This window comes from Stegodyphus dumicola, chromosome X1 (genome assembly GCF_044657685.1).
Source record: "Stegodyphus dumicola isolate Sdum_Otavi_A_Nest chromosome X1, ASM4465768v1".
In the NCBI taxonomy this organism is placed as follows: domain Eukaryota; kingdom Metazoa; phylum Arthropoda; class Arachnida; order Araneae; family Eresidae; genus Stegodyphus; species Stegodyphus dumicola.
Window position 1 is genome coordinate 111,296,715 of NC_140780.1, and position 7,763 is coordinate 111,304,477.

The window sequence follows — 7,763 nt, forward strand, 5'->3', positions numbered from 1 at the left end:
CAAAATTTTGCCGCCCGGTGCGGTAGCACTGGTTGTGAATGTCCTTGCGCCGGCCCTGGGTGGGTCCTTTATAAAGGTTCGGTTTTATATTTGATATTCTTCTACCCACCTACCAAAACGCTGGTAGTGTACTTTTCCTAAGCGCGAAAAGAAAAGTATTTGCGTAAAGCTGCGATCAAATATCGCAACACGTTTGCTATGCATTACCGAAAGTCATCCAAATCGTTCATTGTCGACAAAGCTGCGTTCTTACCTCTTATAAGCTGGCCAATATGTTTTGATAATGCCCTGTAATAAAAATTTTACCTAGTATTAAGTTTTCAAAAATTTAGCAAAATTTCTAAAATCTTTATTCTAACGTTTTTTTTAATCAGCATGCAACCTCCTTTTTCATTAGACGCACTGAACAAATATGTGTAACTTATGTTTTAGCTTTTTAGTAACCGCCGTGCATTTCATGTACCCATAAGTGTATGCTTATCGGCTGTGGTTAAAGTACATTAGAAAAAATGTTAATGGTCATGACTATGTTCATTACAAAACGTCGAGTACCAGTACAGCACTTAAATTTCTGTCTCGTTTCTGCAAGTTTGTTTTATTTAATTATGGCAAAGTACACGAGGGCTGTCTGCCTAAGGGAAGGGAAACTGGCTCGGATATACGTTATACATGGAGAAAACCATGAAAACGCCCGTGCAGCCAAACCGTTCGCCGGGATTCGCACCCTAAACCGAGCTACCAGTGTTCAGCGAATTTACCACTTGGGCCGCATTGGAAATAGTGTAATTGTCCCAACTAAAAATTTTTATAGACCCTGACAAAATGGATATTCTTGTAGAACTCTATAGGAATTGCGATAGAAGTCTAAAAGTTTTCGGTAAGAGTGTAGCAAACCATTGCAGGATTTAAGTGAAACCTTCGGAACTTCATTTATGAATGAAATTGGAAGTTAGGCTGAAGCTTGAAATAAAGTTAACTTCGGTATTTGAATTTGTTTAATTTGTCTCTAATTTACTTTATCTCCTTTATTTCTTCATTTATTATTATGTAATTTATTTTTATTTACTTTTTCTGATAGGCTTTCATAATGCCTTTTTCTGATAGGCTCTCATAATGAATTTAGAAACCTTGAACCAATGTCTTGCATTAAGCTTTACAAGAGCAAGACGTGAACAAGTTCGGGGATACATGAAAATTATTATTGTGTACTGGAATTACTTTCTGACTTATCACTAGATGGCAGCACTGACCGCCAACCTAGCGTGATGGTTTTTAAGTTCTTTTTAATTTGTTATATATTTTTTAAGAACTGGCTGATGCAAATTAACTGTATATAATATTTTTGTTTTTAAATTAAATTTCTTTAGAGTAAATTCCACCACAAATGGGTTTCCTGCTTGTATCAGGCGAGCAATGGCATTCGTGAAACTAACAGGTATAACGTATCTACCATTTACTCCTTCAGTTTTCCTTATCAGGACAAGAATAAAATTATCCTCATAGAGTGGAACCTCCATGCCCCACAGTGAGAGTAATGAGGTGGAGAAGGGGCTCTCGGATTGCTACATGTAATGAAACTCAAAATTTGTTACGCATAGTTTCGTTACATGTCAAATTAATTACGTGTCATATTAATGTATATTTTTACACTCATTATTTTTTTACTTATCATTTATTAGGCAATAAAATAATCTAATAAGTAACCTTCCTTCTCTGGAGTAGTAAATATTCTTTATCTGGGACTCAAATACCTTCTTCCAGCTCTATTACTGATTTTATAGTGCACCTGAATACTCTAGGACAGCTGTTCCCAATTTGCACTCCATGGAGCCTTTAATTAGAGTTCTAAAGAGCTCCGCGTACACTTTTCAGGCAAGGCCGTTCCTAGTGGGGTGCAGCGCATAAAAGTACGCGGGCGGCCGGACACTCGCGATACCACGCCTAAATTATTTTAAATTCATTGTAAGTACTTGTCATATGCAAGTGCTTTCTATACATTATGTCACATGTAAGTACTTAGTGAGAATGAAATAACAATTGTATTAATCATTGAGCACTTTTTTTAAGTTGGAGGAGGGGGGCGGCAATGACCTAGGAACGGTTCTGTTCTCGGGGGCTCCTCGGTTGCTCCAGGAAAATAAAATAAATGAAAAACAAAAAGTGGAAGCAAAATTAGATATTATATTCTCAACGCAGAAATTCGTCAAGTCTAATTTCGTGTCTGCTCTAGCAGACGATGCTTGAATGCTGTGTTTCTTTGAAATTGTATATTCGAGAAACTGCTCGAAACTTAGCACCATATAATACAGATTATGCGATTTGGAGTCACTTTTGACGCTGACGCTGAATGTTCATAGTGATGAGATTGTAAATTCTTATTGGTTCTTCCGCGAGTTTTCTATACGTTTGATTTCTTTGTGAGGGTTATAGTTGGGAAGCTAGTAAGTGTCCATTAATAAACATAATAAAAATTATGTACTGTTTTTAAACCCCGAAGTCTTAAAAGAAGACTCTATAAATTAATGTTTGCCGAATATGTTAAGCCACAATGAGTTGTCCCTGCTGCATTCTGAAATAAGGTGGTGGTCTCGAGAACAACATTGAAGGATTTGATGAAACTGCACGCTCAACTAGTTCCACTTTTAATGGGCCAGCAAGAGTTTCATTAAATATGGTTCAAAACGCGAATTCCTAACCTTTTTATGGCATAAATCACTTCTAAAATAGTATTTTTATTCATTGAGGCACCCCCTTAATTTTTTCTGTCGTATACAGCATTCAACATGATCATAATACAAAAAAAAGCACATAACTTTTAAAGATTAAAATTATATAAGAAAAACTCTTAAAATATGCCGTATTAGATATGTTTCATTATTCTTTGCACGGCTGTTATGATCAATTTTACACATATAAAGTTTTCGGAAACAAAATTAGATTTTATTTGCACAGACGTTCGATTTTAATGATTGATTGCGCTTGATGTATTGATGCAAATTTAAAAAAAATATTTGGCATAAAATTGCCTAATTTAATTCTTAAATCGCCTTGTTCAGGAGTATTCAACCCGTTTCTTCTTTTCTTGTAGCAAGTTAACTCCTGTCTTAAAATTGTTATTGAGGCGTCCAGTCGGTATAGTGGTCAGGGAAGCTGACTGCGATGCCGAAGGGCCTGGGTTCGAATCCAGCAGAAGGTATGGCTGTAACTGTTCGTCCCTTCATAAGAAAGGTGATGGTGGCCCACTTATTAGGTGCCTCCATAATAAAGAGACCACCCCATCCGGCCTTGTATAGATTAATGGACTGGATTACATTTGTAATTGTTCACAATCTGCCATTGGAAAAAAAAAATTGTTATTGACGCACAGCTTTATTGTCTTAGTTAAACTGAAAAGTCGATAATGTTGGCCCGGTAACGATTTTAATTTTGGGATATTTCTCTTGGACGACTTTTAAATTCCAAAACCTAACGCACCCATATATTTTAAATAAGAGTTATTTATTTCATAAGCCTTTATATCAATAAACGGCTATCAATTCTATTAATGTATTTTTTGTAATCAATGTCATCTTGATTATGCCGATCGATTGCCGATGCATATTCGGCTATTGGCCCCTTCATCATCACACGTTCCTTTTAAAATTTCATAGACCTCATGGGGTCCATTATCGACCCCGTTACGAACTTCTGATTTAAAGTGATAAAGATCGGGTGTGTAAAACTTCATATTAGCTTAAATTTGCAGCAAAAAGAACGAAATAAATCATTACTAGCAAAGAAGCATTTCACAGTTTTTGATGCAAATGTCAAAGTATCTTCTTTTAAGACGAAATATAAGTGTTGATTGCAGTGAATGGAAAAGGAAAATGATTACATCCCTCTTACAAAGATCTCAAGGCTAAAAGAAAAATATTCAGGCGCATTTTGGAGCTTTGAAAGACTGGTCTGAGCTTTATTTTCCGACAGCCCAAGTGAAGCTGCTTGTTGACTTTCAATCGGGGCTGAATACTATCCAACTTAACGGAATATGAAGTCTTTATAGATTTGACATTAAAAGTTTTGCTTGCGAAAGCAAAATACGTGAAATAATCTTTCTTTCCAGATGACAAAATACACTAAATTTTTTCCCTTAAATTTTTATAACAAGGAATTGAGAAGGGAAGAGAAGATTGTCATTTGCGTCTACCGTTTTTTACAAATGAACAGTGACTAACTTATGATAAATAATTAATTTAAAAGCAATAAGCAACACAATTTATGAATTTCATTCTTTTTGATTAGGCTTAACCCTTTGGCCTATAACCACGAGTCGTGGTAAAGAATTTGTGTCATAAACCAAAGCCACGAGTCTCACTCGTGGTAAAGAATTTGTGTCATAAACAAAAGCCACGAGTCTGACTCGTGTTGAGGAATTTGTGCATAAAATGCCGCGTATTATTATTAGAGCAAGCGATTGAAGTTATTCTATATCGAATATTTTTCCTTTGATTGTAACGTCAGTATTTTTTTTTTTTTTTTTTTTTTTTTTTCTTTTCAGTTTGTTTCTGACGGAAATTGATGATCTGTTGCTTTAGTTTCCCGCAAAGCTTCGTTACGTTCACACGTGTCAAATACAATTTCGTATAAAGAATTAAAATCTCTTATACCCATCATACAATTATTTTTGTCAACTGATCAATTTATTATGATTACACCCTAGACGTCTTAAAATTACTATTTGTACCTAAACATTGTTTATTATTTCACAATTCCTTTTGTTACACTGAAATATATATGTCATGAAAAGTATACATTTTGCGCCAGTTCGGGTACACGGCTGAACAGTTGAATGGCACGGGGCACGACCGATTTTCTTTTTTACTATAGCTCGCGCAATTGGCAGATATCGAGTAGGCCAAGGGGTTAAGCCCTCTTATTGCCATTCAGTTATTCTAGTTATCTTCATGCAGTTTGTGTCTTATCCGACAATCAGAACCTTATTTTTCTTACCTGTTGGCATATTTCCTAATGAAAGTTTCAATTATAATTTGCTTTCCTAGTTTATTACGTGCCCTGCTAGTGGCTAAAACCTCCGACTATGAGGAGTTATCCCTCATTTGATCCTGGCTGAAATCTGCCTGCATGGCTTGTTGTGTGTTTTATTCTATGTGTAACGTGAATACAAGGCAACCTCTTTTAAAAAAAACCTCCACGAAGGTATCGTTTCCCTTATGCAAATAGCTCTTGTGTAGTTTGGACTATTCAAATAATCTTAACTTAATAAATTTTTCAACAATTAGAATTCAAGGTGAGGCGATTAAACGCTCCTATAATATTGCCTATACTAAAGTTTTTTAGCGCACAATGTAAATGGTAGCTAGTTTATTTTGCAAATTTTCAAATTATTCATTGATTTATATAATTTATTTAGATCCTTAGCTTATGTATACAGGCCATTTCATGCCTTCTTGCATTTGTAGAATCATCCCTTTGAAAAACTGTTATACAAATATATAGTCTACGAAAATTCCTTTGATTCCATTACCAGCAAAAAGCGCAAAATCCCGTTAAAAACTAAAATTTTTCACTCTATCATAGAAGGCATTTGATTAAAATTACATTAAAAAAGTTTATGTTTATAGAATCGCATTTCAATATGTGCATGTACATATATAAGAAAAGAGAAATGTGTTTCAGTGCATTTCATAGGCAACATTTCAAATAAGTTAATACTGGCTTATGCCGTGCAGATCATAAAACTCCGATTTCTGACAGACATATTTTTTTTATTTCACTTCATTGTTAAATTATGTAGAATATTTCTTTAACTTTCTTTAAACGCTGAAATCTATGCAAACTTTAATTGAAAGCTATTTATAAATTACACTCCTACTCTCAAGGAAACTCAGTCGCTTGCTTCGCCCACTGAATTTTGCTCTTCGTATCACACTTTTTAATGTTCAAGGTTGATAACATCCCACTCAAGATTTATTCTTAAGAAGAGTCTAAAGATGTCGTAAACGGCATAATATATTGCATAAATATTATGAATAGGTAATTTACTGTTATGACGTAACTTGTTATGGAATAAAAAAGAAATACACATACACAAAAGAGAGGAGAGCAAAGAAAAGAAATTCTATGAATATTTCTTTATGCGTTTTATTGGACAGAGAGATAAAATTGAAAAAGTAGTTGAAACACAAGGAAACGTTTTTTGCAATTTCATCATACACTGAAATTGCAAATTTTATATATTTTACCAGGATTATTCTGAAAAAATTTATAAACTGGTTGGTCTCCTAATAAATTTTAACGTAAAATGTTCTCACTGCCAAAGTGCTGTTTCTCGCTTTGAATCGGTTTGAGGAGGTCTTAAGAGAGTTGTCCCATTGAAATTAAATAACATATTTTGATAATTTAAAAATAATTACAATTTACTCTGAGTTTGACTTTATATTCATCAATTTAAAATTTAAAAATTTAATTTATAAATCTACTAATCATTAAACTTAAAAATGAGCTGCAATTCAATGGCTGAATTTGTAAAAAGAAATAGCAGAAGAAAGGTTTAATTTTAAATTGGTTTCTTAAACGTCGTGAGTATTTTTATAGAGATTTAAGAAAGAGTTCCACATTTTTGCATCATACGGAAAAGAATCCTGAATTTTAGAAATCCTCTTGTTGCCATCAGGAATTTCAAGAAACCAGTTTTTGTTCTTAAATTTTTAGATACATGATTAAATAAGCCAAATAAAGTACAAATATGTTCAGAATTTAAATCTTTTAGCTACACCTAACATACTTTTATTAAATTATAAAATGTGCACAAATGTTACATTTATAAGTTATTACTTGAATATAACATGTATGAAGTATTTGCTTTAAGATAATAACAAGAAGGAATTTATTTTTAAAGACAATCTTTACATATAGGAAAAAGGTTTCTACTGTAACTTTGGGCAATTTTGAGAACGGATGATATTGCGTTTCTTATAACTTTGCGGCACATAATCAATGTCACATCTAAGTTACTGATTAGATTACATTGCTCCGTAACTAAGCAGAACTCATTGGGAAATCACAGCCATATGAAAATCTGATTTAAGTCTTCTAATAAGGCACAGACTTTTGATTTAGAATTCAGATTTAATTTTTGTTCTGCATGTGAGACACCTTTATTACTCTGATTAAAAGAAACTGCATACACGTTGCTAAGAGTAGTTTAGTGTCTATGTTTTAAAGGTTTTCCATTTGTTCGACTTAATTTAAGTCGTTGGTGCACAGGGTAGGTGTTGTACCTCAACAGATTTAAAGTTATCAAAATTCTACATTTCTTAAGCGATAATTTCATATTTAGACGAAAAAAATACAGCATGTAACAGGTATATAAAATTATACATTGGTTTTGATTTGATTGGTTATGGCAAAGCACACTAGGGCTACTGCTTAAGGGAAGGGATACCTTCGTGTAGGAATTTCTAGTGAAACTTGCTAGTACAAACATTGCACATGAGCAAAACTGCGAAAACACCCATGCAGTCAGCCTGCTCGCCTGGAATCGAGCCTAGGTCCAAACTATTCGTGTCCATCGATTTTACGGTTCGGCTGTTGGTGTGTCTTATATGGGTAAAAGACAGCTGCTGGATAATAATAGGAAGACATGAAGAATCAAAAAGATGAAAATAGAATTTTACCTGTCTATATCGTGGAAAACTCTTAAAAAAGGCTACATTAAGAAAGTTTTAATAAGTTTCCTTACCTGTCCCATATAATCTCGTAAA